The sequence below is a fragment of the Tachyglossus aculeatus genome, chromosome 21, assembly GCF_015852505.1.
Source record: "Tachyglossus aculeatus isolate mTacAcu1 chromosome 21, mTacAcu1.pri, whole genome shotgun sequence".
Taxonomy (NCBI): domain Eukaryota; kingdom Metazoa; phylum Chordata; class Mammalia; order Monotremata; family Tachyglossidae; genus Tachyglossus; species Tachyglossus aculeatus.
Window position 1 is genome coordinate 53,287,995 of NC_052086.1, and position 15,463 is coordinate 53,303,457.

Below are 15,463 nucleotides of genomic sequence, written 5' to 3' on the forward strand. Positions count from 1 at the left end.
TGCTAAGGTAGACTAGAAGGACTGAAGTGGTAGCTGGGAGGGGGGAAAAGGGGGAACGGACAGAGTGGGGAGATGAGATATTAATCAGGGAAGGTCTCCTGGAGGAGGTGTGATTTCAGAAGCACCTTGAAGATGAAGAAAGCAAGTGGCCTGACACATGTAGGGGGAAGTGAAATTCAGGCAGAAGGAAGGGGGTGAGCAAGAGGCCAGTGGCAAGGGAGATGAGAACAAGGCACGGTGAGAAGGTTGGCTTGCGGAGAGCAAAACGTGTGAGCTGGAGTGCAGTGGAAGAGAAGCAAGGATAAATAGCGGGGAGAAAGAGGATCAAATGCCTTAGAGTCAGTGGTCGGGAGTGACTGCTTGAAGCAGAGAGCAATCAATCGTATTTATTGAGCGCTTACTGTGTGCAGAGCACTGGACTAAGCACTTGGGAAGTACAAGTTTGCAACATATAGAGACAGTCCCTACCCAACAGTGGGCTCACAGTCTAGAAGGGGGAGACAGAGGACAAAACCAAACATACTAACAAAATAAAATAAATAGAATAGATATGTACAAGTAAAATAAATAGAGTAATAAATATGTACAAACATATATACATATATGCAGGTGCTGTGGGGAAGGGAAGGAGGTAAGATGGGGGAGATGGAGTGGGGGGGAGGGGGGGGAGAGGAAGGAAGGGGCTCAGTCTGGGAAGGCCTCCTGGAGGAGGTGAGCTCTCAGTAGGGCCTTGAAGGGAGGAAGAGAGCTAGCTTGGCAGAGGGGCAGAGGGAGGGCATTCCAGGAGCAATCGCCATCCTTCAGGGATTCCTGAGGAGTGGGGAAGTATGTGAAAAATAATGTCGTACAAACATGATCCAGGCAGCAGAGGGGAGTATTGACTGGAAACGGGAAGGACGCTAGATGCCGGGAGGTTGGCGAGGAGGTGAATGTAGTAGTCAAGATGGGATATGACGAGGGCCTGGACAAGAATGGTGGCGGTCTGAGGGGAGAGGGAGGAAGGGACGGATTCTGCAACTGCTGCAAAGGAAGAACCGACAGGATTTGGGGCAGACTCGATATGGGGGTTGAAAGACTGTGAGCACACTGTTGGGTAGGGACTGTCTCTATATGTTGCCAATTTGTACTTCCCAAGCGCTTAGTACAGTGCTCTGCACACAGTAAGCGCTCAATGAATACGATTGATGATGATGATGAAAGAGAGAGCGCTGTCAAGGATAATGCCAAGGCTGTGGGCTTGAGGGATGGGGAGGGTTGCAGGGTGGTTAATAGGGATGGGAAAATTACTAGAAGAAAGGATTTGGGAGAGAAGATGAGGAATTCAGTTTTGGACAAATTGAGCTTGAGTTGCCAGTGGGGGAGCTTCATGTAGACATGTCCCAAGCGCTTAGTGCAGTGCTCTGCACACAGTGAGCACTCAATAAATAACAGTGACTGACTGACTGATTCATTACAGTGTGCGATTTCAGAGGAGAGAGATCAGGGCTAGTGAGGTAGATTTGGGAATCAAAAAATACTCACAAGAGAACAAATACCTTTCTTCATTCATTCTTTCAATCGTATTTATTGAGCGCTTACTGTGTGCAGAGCACTGTACAGAGCATGCTTGGAAAGTACAATTCAGCAACATATTGAAATAGTCCCTACCCAACAACAGGCTCACTTTCTTCACCCTTTATTTGCTTTTTCTGTATGAAAAAATGAAGTAAAGCTAAAAGATTTTCAGTGTACCTAAATTATTTCACTTGGGCCTTGCTCTCTGTTACTAGCTCCACAATCCCTTTGAAGAAGAAGGGCTAAAGTTGCGTGCATTTTACACATAATAGTGCTGTGACAATACTGAGGAGGAGAACTTTTCAGGGCCATTGGGTAGGTCTAACTTTAGAAGATGACCAATCTACAGAATTTGATTTTATCCTTGGTTGCTAACGAAAAAAGGAAGGACACACTTGGGCTTCCATTCCAGTGCCTTCCTTGTTAATCGGATCGCTGCTGTCAAAAGCTTTAATGTCACAATGCTTCCAAAGTATCTATGAAAAAAATTTAACTCTACTTCCACTAAGTTGAATGTTCGTTCTTAATTTTTTTGTTCCCATAAACTCATCCTATTTCCCCTTCAGACTGATTTATTGAAGATGACATGATGGTCATAATTTTTATGAAATAAATTGGATTCCCAGGAAGACATTCTTAAACAAATTGCACATAATCATTCCCATAGATTACTTTTAAGTCCTTGTTTCTAATTCTTGACTTTTACCTCCTCTTGTTACTAAGACAGGTGGAACTAAATACTCATTCACAGCTGCATAGCATTTCTCTCAAAAGAAATTAGTAAACTATTTTCTTTCATTTTCCAAATGTAAGATTCTCATCTTGGGACACAGTCTCATCTTGAACAAGAATGGGGAAACACTTCAAAAAAGAAGTTTGCAGCTGGAAAAAAGTATGTTTCAAAACAAACTGAAATAATATTCTTTTTTCCATCTTCCCAACTCAGTTTTTTGCTATGGATTGAGGATATTCTTGCAATGTCCATATGACCAGGTTTTTTACAGTAATATCTTATTGTGCTTAATGAAGTAATTGTGAAATTCCACCGATTCCAATTCTATATTTCACAAGATTCTTCTGCAATTGAGAATGCTGGAAAAAAAAATCAGTCACCTTTAAATGTGATGAGATGATGAAGATAATGCTATCATAGGTTCCTTTTTTAGGAGAGAACCAAATTTTAGCCCTCTGTGAAAGGTCGCAATAATACTATCAATAAGTTCCCGATTTTAGGAGAGAACCCTAATTTAACCCTCTGTTCATGGCTGCAATAATACTATCGACGGGTTCTCGGTTTTAGGAAAGAACCGTATTTTAATCCTTCTGTTCATGGTCGCAATAATACTATCAATAGATTGCCAATTTTAGGAGAGAACTATATTTTATCCCTCTGCTCATGGTTCATTCATTCAATCGCATTTATTGAGCTCTTACCATGTGCAGAGCACTGTCTAAGCGCTTAGGAAGTACAAGATGGCAACATATAGAAACGGTCCCTACCCAACAGCGGGCTCACAGTCTAGAAGGGGGAGACAGACAATAAAACAAAACATATTAACAAAATAAAATAAATAGAATAAATGTGTACAAATAGAGTAATAAATACGTACAAACATACATATATACAGGTGCTGTGGGGAGGGGAAGGAGGTAAGGCGGGGAGGATGGGGAGGGGGAGGATGGTTGCAATAACATTGTCAGTAAGTTCTCAATTTGGGGAGAGAACCCTAGTTTCTCCCTCTGGTCATGGTTGCAATTGCCCCTGCTTTTATATATATATATATATATATGTATATATATATATATATATATATATATATATATATATAATGGCATTTGTTAAGCGCTTACTATGTGCAAAGCACTGTTCTAAGCGCTGGGGGGGACACAAGGTGATCAAGTTGTCCCACATGGGGCTCACAGTCTTAATCTCCATTTTACAGATGGAGTAACTGAGGCCCAGAGAAGTGAAGTGACTTGCCCAAGGTCACACAGCAGACACGTGGCAGAGCAGGATTCGAACCCATGACTTCTGACTCCAAAGCCCGTGCTCTTTCCACTGAGCCACGCACAGAAGCCATCCCCTTTTTGTTACTGGTTACGAGCCAGAGGCGAGAGAAGAAAAGCAGAATTCCTCTTGCCTCACTTTCCTGGGCCAATCTTACTTGGCTCTACCAAACCTGAGCCCCACCTGCGACTATCAAATAAAGAAAAATCCCCCTAATGCACACGTCTCTGTTCACAGATGTTTATCTGCCTTTATTTCTGCCCCTTTTGGCACTTGGATCAGTATCCCTTGGACACTTGAATAGTCATCCAACCCTCCGTAACTTATCTGTAACTTATTGATTTATACTAAAGTCTGTCTCCCCCTCTGTACCATAAGCTTCTTGCGGGCAGTGAACGTGTCTACCAACTACATTATACTATACTCTCCAAAACGCTCGGTACAGTAAATCGTATTTATTGAGCACTTACTGCGTGTACAGCACTGTACTAAGTGCTTGGATAGTACAATATAACAGACACATACCCTACCCACAATGAGCTTTACTGTCTAGAGGGGGAGAACAGTCTAGAGGAGGAGACAGTAAGTGCTCAAACAACACCACTGATTACTGTACTCCCCTAAGCCCTTAGTACAGTGCTCTCTACACACAGAAAGTGCTCAATAAATACCATGGATTAATTCAATCAATCAATCAATCGTATTTATTGAGCGCTTACTGTGTTCAGAGCACTGTACTAAGTGCTTGGGGAGTACAAGCTGGCAACATATAGAGGCAGTCCCTACCCAACAGTGGGCTCACGGTCTAAAATTAATTGATTTCATCCCTTAAGAAGTCTCCCCTATACCGGCAACTGCTAATGGTTTAAAACTGGGTTTTGCGATTAAAAAAAATGTGTATTAGACCTTTTTGAGTGCCTTGCACAAAGTGCTAAAGAAAGCATCTAGATAAAGCAGAGTGTGTGTGTGTGTGTGTGTGTGCGCGTGTGCACGCTATGCCAGGTGGCTCTCTGAGGGTATTTGTGCTTCACACTGAAAGTGGCAAAGAGGATAAGTTAGGGGATGTGCTGCCAGCCCTTTATACACTCTTGAGCCTAAAAGAACAGCATGAAAATGCAGCCCAAAATAGGGACTCTTTCTGCTCTGCAACCCCTTACCAGCCACCAGGTTTTCAGATGGAGGATTTTTTAAAATGGCACTTATTAAGCGCTAACAATGTGCCAGGCACTGTGCCAAGCCCTGAGGTAGGCACGAGATAACTGGGGTTGGACACAATTCCTGTTCTGCATAAGGCTCCCTGTCTCAATCCCCACTTTACAAGTGAGGGAACTAAGGCCCAGAGAAGTGAAGTGACTTGTCCAAGGTCACACAGCAGACAAGCAGAGGAGCCGGGATTAGAACCCGGGTCCTTCTGAGTTCCCAGTGCTCTATCCATCTGGCCACACTGCTTCTGATTTGCTGGTAAATGCTTCGGCTCCAGCACCACACTGACTACAGTCTAAATAGTTGGGACGTGAGACAGACATTACCCCTGTTAAGTTAGGACAAGAAGAGGGCCAGAATCATCAAGAATATAATTCGTTGCAAAATCAGTGAGTCATTAGGTGGCATTGCCTCTCACAATTATCCAATAGCAAAAGCAATATGTCTCTTCCAGCTCTGCACTCTCCCCAGCTCCACCTCTTCCCTCTACTCATCTTTTCCATCTGCTGCCATTTGAGACACCTCCTCACCTCCTCCAAGAGGCCTTCCCAGACTGAGCCCCCGTTTTCCTCTCCATCCCCCCCACCCTAATTCCTTCTCCTCCCCACAGCACTTGTATATAATATAATAATAATAATGATGGCATTTGTTAAGCACTTCCTATATGCAAATCAATCAATCAATTGTATTTATTGAGCGCTTACTGTGTGCAGAGCACTGTACTAAGCGCTTGGGAAGTACAAGTTGGCAACATATAGAGACAGTCCCTACTCAACAGTGGGTTCACAGTCTAGAAGGGGGAGCACTGTTCTAAGCACTGGGGAGGATACAAGGTGATCAGGTTGTCCCACATGGGGCTCACAATCAATTCCCATTTTACAGATGAGGTAACTGAGGCACAGAGAAGTTAAGTGATTTGCCCAAGATCACACAACTGACAATTCATTCATTCAATCGTATTTATTGAGCGCTTACTGTGTGCAGAGCACTGTACTAAGCACTTGGGAAGTACAAGTTGGCAACATATAGAGGCGGTCCCTACCCCACAGTGGGCTCACAGTCTAGAAGGAACAATTGGCAGAGCTGGGATTTGAACCCATGACCTCTGACTCCCAAGCCTGTGCTCTTTCCACTGGGCCATGCTGCTTCTTTGCACATATTTATTACTCTATTTTACTTGTCCATATTTACTATTCTATTTATTTTGTTAATGATGTGCATCTAGCTTTAATTCTGTTTGTTCTGATGATTTTGACACCTGTCTACATGTTTGGCTTTGTTGTCTGTCTCCCCCTTCTAGACTGTGAGCCCGTTGTTGGGTAGGGACCGTCTTTCTATGTTGCCGACTTGTACTTCCCAAGCGCTTAGTACAGTGCTCTGCACACTGTAAGCACTCAATAAATATGATTGAATGAATGAATGAATGAGACCACAAGAGAAGTGGTACAATACTTTCTTTGCTATACTGCCCTGCTTCTTAAGTAGCATTATTATTATTATGGTATGTGTATGAGCTTACTGCGTGTCAGCCCTCTTCTAAACGCTTGGCTAAATACAAGTTCCTGAGATAGATACTCAGTTGCTAGATACATGCTGAGAAGCAGCGTGGCTCAATGGAAAGAGCCCGGGCTTTGGAGTCAGAGGTCATGGGTTCAAGTCCCGGCTCTACCCATTGTCAGCTGTGTGACTTTGGGCAAGTCACATAACTTCTCTGGGTCTCAGTTCCCTCATCTGTAAAATGGGGATTAAGACTGTGAGCCCCCCGTGGGACAACCTGATTACCTTGTAACCTCCCCAACACTTAGAACAGTGCTTTGCACCTAGTAAGCACTTAATAAATGCCATTATTATTATTATTATTATTATTATTATTATTAAGTTAATCCAACTGGACGCAGTCTCTGGCTCACAGTCTAAATTGGGTGGGGCAGGAACAGGCATTGAATCCCCACTTTACAAATAAGGAAACAGGCATAGAGAAGTTAAGTCATTCAGTCAGTCAGCCAATCATATTTTATTGAGCGCTTATGTATGCAGAGCTCTGTACTATGCGCTCAGGAGAGTACAATATAGCAGACAACATTCCCTTCCCACAATTCATTCATTCATTCAATCATATTTATTGAGTGCTTACTGCGTGCAGAGCACTGTACTAAGCGCTTGGGAAGTACAAGTTGGCAACATATAGAGACAGTCCCTACCCAACAGCGGGCTCACTGTCTGGAAGGGGGAGACAGACAGACAACAAAACATATTAACAAAATAAAATAAATAGAATAAATATGTACAAGTAAAATAGAGTAATAAATATGTACAAATATATATACATATATACAGGTGCTGTGGGGAGGGGAAGAAGCAGCGTGGCTCAGTGGAAAGAGCACGGGCTTTGGAGTCAGAGGTCATGGGTTCAGATCCCGGCTCCGCCAATTAAATAATAATAATAATAATGGTATTTGTTAAGCGCTTACAGTGAGTTAACAGTTAAGTGACTTGCCCAAGTCACACAGCAGGCACGTGCAGAAACCAGGATTAGAACCCAGGTCCGCCAACTCCCAGGCCCGTGGTCTTTCCACTATGCCGCACTGTTTCTCATGAAGCAAGATGCCATTCTTTTTTTTAATCAGAAATAAAATACCTCTTCTTATTTGTATCTTTTTAATCCTACCTAAGGAATTCACAGAGCTAACAAGGACCATGGTAAGGACGGGAAGGAAAGGCCGAGGGAAAACCACACCTGTATTCTGGGTGGGAATTTCGGTGGTCTCTACAAGTCCTCACAGAGACCTGGCACAGAGATGCATGTGATGTCACATGCACATCAGACACACATCAAAAATCTCCAGTGGCTGCCTGTCAACCTACGCGTCAAGCAAAAACTCCTCACTCTCTGCTTCAAGGTTAACCATCCCCTCATCATCATCATCATCAATCGTATTTATTGAGCGCTTACTTTGTGCAGAGCACTGTACTAAGCGCTTGGGAAGTACAAATTGGCAACATATAGAGACAGTCCCTACCCAACAGTGGGCTCACAGTCTAAAAGGGGGAGACAGAGAACAAAACCAAACATACTAACAAAATAAAATAAATAGAATAGCTTTGTACAAGTAAAATGAATAAATAAATAGAGTAATAAATATGTACAAACATATATACATATATACAGGTACATATATATATAGTACATAATAAATATGTACAAACATATATACATATATACAGGTATATATATATATATATATATATATATATATATATATATATATACCCTTGCCCCCTCCTACCTCACCTCCCTTCTGTCCTTCTCCATCCCAGCCCACACCCTCCGCTCCTCTGCCACTAACCTCCTCACTGTACCTCGTTCTCGTCCCGCCCGTCGACCCCCGGCCCACGTCCTCCCACTGGCCTGGAATGCCCTCCCTCCCCACATCCTTCAAACTATCTCTCTTCCTCCCTTCAAAGCCCTACTGAGAGCTCACCTCCTCCAAGAGGCCTTTCCAGACTGAGCCCCCTTTTTCCTCTCCTCCTCCCCATCCCCCCGCCCTACCTCCTTCCCCTCCCCACAGCACCTGTTTATATGTTTGTACAGATTTATCACTCTATTTATTTTACTTGTACATAGTTACTGTTCTATTTATTTTGTTAATGATGTGCATTTAGCTTTAATTCTATTTGTTCCAATGTCTTGACGCCTGTCTACATGTCTTGTTTTGTTGTCTGTCTCCCCCTTCTAATAATAATAATAATAATGGTGGTATTTGTTAAGCGCTTACTATGTGCAAAGCACTGTTCTGTGGGGGGGGCTACAAGGTGATCAGGTTATCCCACTTGGGGCTCACAGTCTTAATCCCCATTTTACAGATGAGGTAACTGAGGCACAGAGAAGTTAAGTGGCTTGCCCAAGGTCACACAGCTGACAGGTGGCGGAGCCGGAATTCGAACCCATGACCTCTGACTCCCAAGCCCTCGCTCTTTCCACTGAGCAACGCTGCTTCTAGACTGTGGGCCTGCTGCGGGGTAGGGACCATCTCTATATGGTGCTGACTTGTACTTCCCAAGTGCTTAGTCCAGAGTTCTGCACACAATATGCGCTCAATAAATACGATTGAATGAATGAATGAATCATACTGTAATGGCTACACAATGCCAAATTGTCACCTGAACCCAGAGCCTCACCCCTGACAAACCCCAAGTCCAAACCAGTTCTGCATCCCCTGACAGATCTCTGCGAACACAAGTGCTGCTTCCAAGCTATGGAATTTGGGGGCCGGGGCTGAGACAGAAGGAAGCTGAGTGCTGAAAATAAAAATACCAGACATAAAGGTGTCTGGTGTCGTATCTGTAGCCGGCATAGCTCAGGCAAGCTGAAAAGCAGACTGTCCACTAGATAACTGGGTGACAGGCCACCCTACTGGGAAAAGGACTCTCCCAATCAATAGTTCTGACAGGTGCCATCTTGCCACCCTTCTCTCTGTCAGTAGAGACAGTCAAGTGCTATGGCAGAGAAGGCAGAATCAATCAATCAACAGTATTGACTTGGTGCTTATTGTGTGCAGAACTCTGGACCAAGCTCTTGGGAGTTCAAGACAACAGAGTTAGTAGACACAGTCCCTGCCCGTGACAAGTTTACAGTCTAAAAGGGGAGACAGACAGTAAGAATTCATGTGAAGCAGCGTGGCTTAGCGGAAAGAACAGGGCCTCGGACTCAAAGGACCTGGGCTCCCTTTCCTCTCCATCCAAACCGCTACCCTGCTGGTTCAATCTCTCATCCTATCCCGACTGGATTACTGAATCAGCCTCCTCTCTGATCTCCCATCCTCGTGTCTCTCCCCAACTTCAATCCATACTTCACGCTGCTGCCCAGATCATCTTTGTCCAGAAACGCTCTGGGCATGTTACTCCCCTCCTCAAAAATCTCCAATGGCTACCAATCAATCTGCGCATCAGGCAGAAACTCCTCACCCTGGGCTTCAAGGCTGTCCATCACCTCGCCCCCTCCTACCTCACCTCCTTTCTCTCCTTCTCCAGCCCAGCCCGCACCCTCCGCTCCTCTGCCGCTAATCTCCTCACCGTACCTCGTTCTCGCCTGTCCCGCCATCGACCCCCGGCCCACGTCATCCCTCGGGCCTGGAATGCCCTCCCTCTGCCCATCCGCCAAGCTAGCTCTCTTCCTCCCTTCAAGGCCCTACTGAGAGCTCACCTCCTCCAGGAGGCCTTCTCAGACTGAGCCCCTTCCTTCTTCTCCCCCTCGTCCCCCTCTCCATCCCCCATCATCTTACCTCCTTCCCTTCCCCACAGCACCTGTATATATGTATATATGTTTGTACATATTTATTACTCTATTTATTTATTTTACTTGTACATATCTATTCTATTTATTTTATTTTGTTAGTATGTTTGGTTTTGTTCTCTGTCTCCCCCTTTTTAGACTGTGAGCCCACTGTTGGGTAGGGACTGTCTCTATATGTTGCCAACTTGTACTTCCCAAGTGCTTAGTACAGTGCTCTGCACACAGTAAGTGCTCAATAAATACGATTGATTGATTAGTACAGTGCTCTGCACACAGTAGGCGCTCAATAAATACGATTGAATGAATAATCCTGGCTTCACCAATTGCTTGCTGTGTGACCTTGGGCAAGTCACTTAACTTCTGTGCCTCAGGGTCCTCAACTGTAAAATAGGGATTTAAATCTCACTCCCTCCTAGACTGTGAGCCCCATATGAGTCAAGGACTGTGTTCAAACTGATTACCTTGTACCTCCCCAGTGCTTGGAACAATACATGACACATAGTAAGCCATTAAGAAATACCATAAAGAAAAATAATGATTAAGAGCAGAGAGATCTGCCCTCCCCAAATATAAACTACTGAACAGGGAATAAATCAATGGTATTTACCGAGTGCTTACTATGTGCAGGGCACTGTACTTAGAACTTGGGAGAGAACAATAAAACAGAATTAGCAGAAATATTCCCTGCCCGTAACGAGCTTACAGTCCACAGGGAACCCAAGAGTACAAGTTTCCCAGTTAAAAGTACCAGCAGCTCTGGGCCCTGTTACTCCTTGCTGTTTTGAGAAGTGATGCAGGCTACTGATTACTCAGGCGGTCAGAAGGAAGATGTCTGCGATTCATGGGCCTTGGAGCATCCCACTGTTTGGAGAAAGAGGGAGAGGAGCTAATAATAATGACATTTGTTAATAGCTTACTAAGTGTCAAGCACTGTTCTAAGTGCTGGGGTAGATACAAGGTAATCAGGTTGGACACAGTCCCTGCCCCACATGGGGCTCACGTCTCAATCCCCATGGTCACACAAAGGACAAGACTTAGACTGTGAGCCCACTGTTGGGTAGTGACTGTCTCTATGTGTTGCCAACTTGTACTTCCCAAGCGCTTAGTACAGTGCTCTGCACGCAGTAAGAGCTCAATAAATACGATGGATGATGATGATGATGACAAGTGGCAGAGCTGGGATTAGAATTTACAACCTCCGACTCCCAAGCCTGTGCTCCTGCCACTACACCATGCTGAATTATGGCATTTGTTAAGTGCTTATTACGTGCCAAGCACTGTTCTAAGCACTGGGGTGGATACAAGGTAATCAGGTTGGACACAGTCCCAGTACATGGGGTTCCCAATCTTAATCACCATTTTACATTTAAGGTAACTGAGGCACAGAGAAATCAAGTGCCTTGCCCAAGGACACACGGCAGACAAGTGGCAGAGTTGAGATCAGAACCCATGACCTTCTAACTTCCAGGTCTGTGCTCTATTCATTACACCATGCTGCTTTCTCTAGAGAAAGCCCTTTCCTCCCTCCATTCAATCAATCAATCGATCAGTGGGATTTATTGAGGGCTTACTGTGTGCAGAGCACTGTACTCATTGCTTGGGAGAATACAATAGAGTTGGTAGTCACATTTCCTACCGACAAGCAGCTTACAGACTAGAGGGGGAAACAAACATTAATATAAATGTTTATATTAATTTATTGTAATATGAATTATATTATAAATATAATTATAAATATATAGTTTATATATTATAAATATAATATATAATATAATATATAATTATAGTATATATATAATATGAATATATTATTATATGTATTATATATTATAAATATAAATGTTATATTTATATAAATATAAATATAAATAAATATAAAAAGCGCTTAGTACAGTGCTCTGCACATAGTAAGCGCTCAATAAATACGATTGATGATGATGATGATAAATAAATAAATTATGGATATGTACGTAAGTGCTGTGGGAGGGGTAAATAGAGGGGGCAAATCCGAGTGCAAGGGTGAAGCAGAAGGGAGAGGGAGAAGAGGAAATGAGGGCCTAGTCAGGGAAGGCCTCTTGGAGGAGAAGGGCCTTTATTAAATCCTTCTCAGCTGCCAGTTCCTGGAAGAACAGAATATAGGACTCGGCTTCCAGTTCCTGGAAGAACAATATACAGGACTCGGCTTCTTGGGCCATGAATCCCAGTAGCGCTAGGCTTCCGTATGAAATTGTTTTAAATGAACTTTTGAGGAGAAACTGCCTCTGCTAATGGTTGCCTGTCTCACTGTGGAAAGAGAAAATGAAGGTAGGTAGCAGGGAGCTGCTGGGAGACCCCACAGAACTGGCCGGGGCTCCTCCGGGGCTCTTTCTAGTCCAGCCAGCCGACAGGCTCACAATGTTTTGTCGCAAACCTCTTCTCCCTGGGCCCCCTTGGCACTGACCGTTCTGACCCTAGCTTAGGGTGGAATAACCCTGACATGGTCTTGGCACACTTGTCCGGGAACAGTCCTGCTTTAACCCTTCGAGACCGAGGAACAGATTGGACCGGATATCCCTAGCTCACCGTGACCAGCCACGCTATTGCCAAGAAGCCTCAGAATCCCACTGAACTTTTCGGAGCAGCCAAATTGACTACGCAAAGTTGAAGGAGAGGAGGAAGCCATCTGGGAGAAGAAGAACGTGGAAGGGGTCGGTGAGCGACAAAGGGGGTGGCAGTCTGTAAAACACGACTGTGAGTTTACTTAAGTGGCGTGGGCTTGGTGTCACTGATAATAATAATGATAACTGTGTTATTTGTTAAGTGCTTAGTACCACGCAAGGCACTGTACTAAATAAACCCTGGAGTGGATGCAATCAAATCAGGTTGGACACCGTCCCTGTCCCACGTGGGGCTCACAGTCTCAATCCCCATTTTTACAAATGAGGGAACTGAGGCCCAGAGAACTGAAGTGACTTGCCCAAGGTCACACAGCGGACAAGTGGCGGAGCTGGGATTAGAACCCATGACCTTTGTACTCCCAGGCCCGTGCTCTATCCACTATGTCCCACTGCTTCTCTAGTGAAATACTATCTATCAACTGTATTTGATTGTTACATCACCTGGAAAATGGGGATTGAGACTGTGAGCCCCTAGTGGGACAGGGACTGTGTCCAACCCGATTTGGTTGTATCCACCCCAGCACTTAGTACAGGGCCTGGCACACAGTAAGTGCTTAACAAATACCGCAATTATTATTATTATTTTAGAGAAGCAGCGTGGATCAGTGGAAGGAGCCCAGGGTCATGGGTTCTAATCCCAGCTCTGCCACTTATCGGCTGTTTGACTTTGGGCAAGTCACTTAACTTCTCTGTGACTTAGTTACCTCATCTGTAAAATGGGGATTAAGATTGTGAGCCCCACGTGGGACAACCTGATCACCCTGTAGCCCCCCAGCGCTTAGAACAGTGCTTTGCACATAGTAAGCGTTTAACAAATACCATCATTATTATTATTATTAACTATGTACTAAGTTATTATTATGTATTATTAACGCTGTACTAAGCACTTGGGAGAGTACAATACTATTAACGGTATCAATAATACCAGTGGAGAAGCCCAAATGTAGCTACACTCATTTCTGCCAGAACACATGTTTTCAATCTGCTTTTTAAACAGAACATGATGGCAGAACTGCAGAAAGTTCTACCCTCAACATAAATCCCCCCGCCTTACCTCATTCCCCTCCTCACAGCACCTGTATATATGTATATATGTTTGCACGTGTTTATTACTCTATTTATTTTACTTGTACATATTTAGTCTATTGATTTTATTTTGTTAATATGTTTTGTTTTGTTGTCTGCCTCCCCCTTCTAGACTGTGAGCCCACTGCTGGGTAGGGACCGTCTCTATATGTTGCCGACTTGTACTTCCCAAGCGCTTAGTACAGTGCTCTGCACACAGTAAGCACTCAATAAATGTGACTGAGTGAATGAATGAATGAATGAATGAATGAATGAATGAATGAATGAATAAGCATGTGGCTTTTCTTTAACTCAAGGTTCTGCAAGAATGTAGCCCCAACCATTACAGGGAAACTTGTATTTCTGAAATGATTTAGGCTTTTTAAGCACAAGGTGAAGGAAGAGAAAAAGAAGGAACTGGACTCTCGATTCAGCTTTGATTCTGCACTTTCATAATCCTGGCACTAATAGAGAGCTGCTTATTTGCTGAAATGGCCTTCTTCGGGAAGAACTGGAAATAGTATCGCAGAAAAAAGCAAAATAGCTGGTAATAGAAAGCAACTGCCGCCTGTCTGTGGAAAGCATATGGAGAACAGAAATAATTCGTTCAAATGTGGTTAAAAGGGCAGAAATCATAAATGTCCTCCTAATTACAAGCATCAATTTTCAGATTTTATTTAAAACTAAGTCAAATAAGTCCACAATTTTATAAAATTGTGAAACAAATTAACCCTCCGGCTAAAGAGGGTACTCTATCAGTGCTCTCTGGAGTCTATAACGTCTATCATTATTTTGCTTTTTATTTCAAAGGTACTGTGAGCTCAAAACTTGCTATCAAAAATAGTAAATGCTAAAGACTCAGGAAAAAAAAACTGCAATTAATCTTCCCCTCTGCCGCCCCAAAATTCAAACATCACAATTATCATTAAATAGTATTACTGGATTTAGTACCACAGGAAATGGTTCTGAGCTGGGTGTTATAATAAGAAAAGCAAAAAAATGAGCAGTTTTTGAAGTTACTATTTAACAAATTAATTATCAATGGTATTTATTGAGCAGCTACTGTACGCAATTAATCAGTGGTATTTAGTGAGTGCTTACTGTGTACACAGCACTGGATAAAAAGCTTGGGACAGTACAATACAACAGAGCTAGTAGGCACTTTTCTTGCTCACAAGGATCTTCAGTCTAGGAAATTGAACAATAAAGTAAATGTTTGGAAAAGTCCAATAAAATAGAGTTGGTAGACGCCATCTCTGCCCACTGAAGGGAAACAGGATGGCCTAGTGGAAAGAGCACGGGTCTGGGCATTTGTTAAGTGCTTAGAACAGTGTCTTGCACATAGTAAGCGCTTAACAAATGCCATCATTATAATAATAATAATAATAATAATAATGATGATGATGGCATTTGTTAAGCGCTTACTATGTGCAAAGCACTGTTCTAAGCGCTGGGGAGGTTACAAGGTGATCAGGTTGGCCCACGGGGGGCTCACAGTTTTAATCCCCATTTTACAGATGAGGTAACTGAGGCTCAGAGAAGTTAAGTGACTTGCCCAAGGCCACACAGCAGACATGTGGCAGAGCCAGGATTAGAACCCATGACCTCTGACTCCAAAGCCCGGGCTCTTTCCACTGAGCCACGCTGCTTCTCTAAGCTTCTCTGGCTCAGCGTCTGGGAGTC

General features: G+C 43.6%; 1 protein-coding gene across 2 annotated transcripts in view; it reads right to left on the reverse strand.

The window, feature by feature from the left end:
* ADCY9 (adenylate cyclase 9) overlaps positions 1 to 15,463 on the reverse strand; it is a 216,594-nt gene that overhangs the window by 60,475 nt on the left and 140,656 nt on the right. The gene's annotated exons all lie outside the window — the stretch shown is intronic.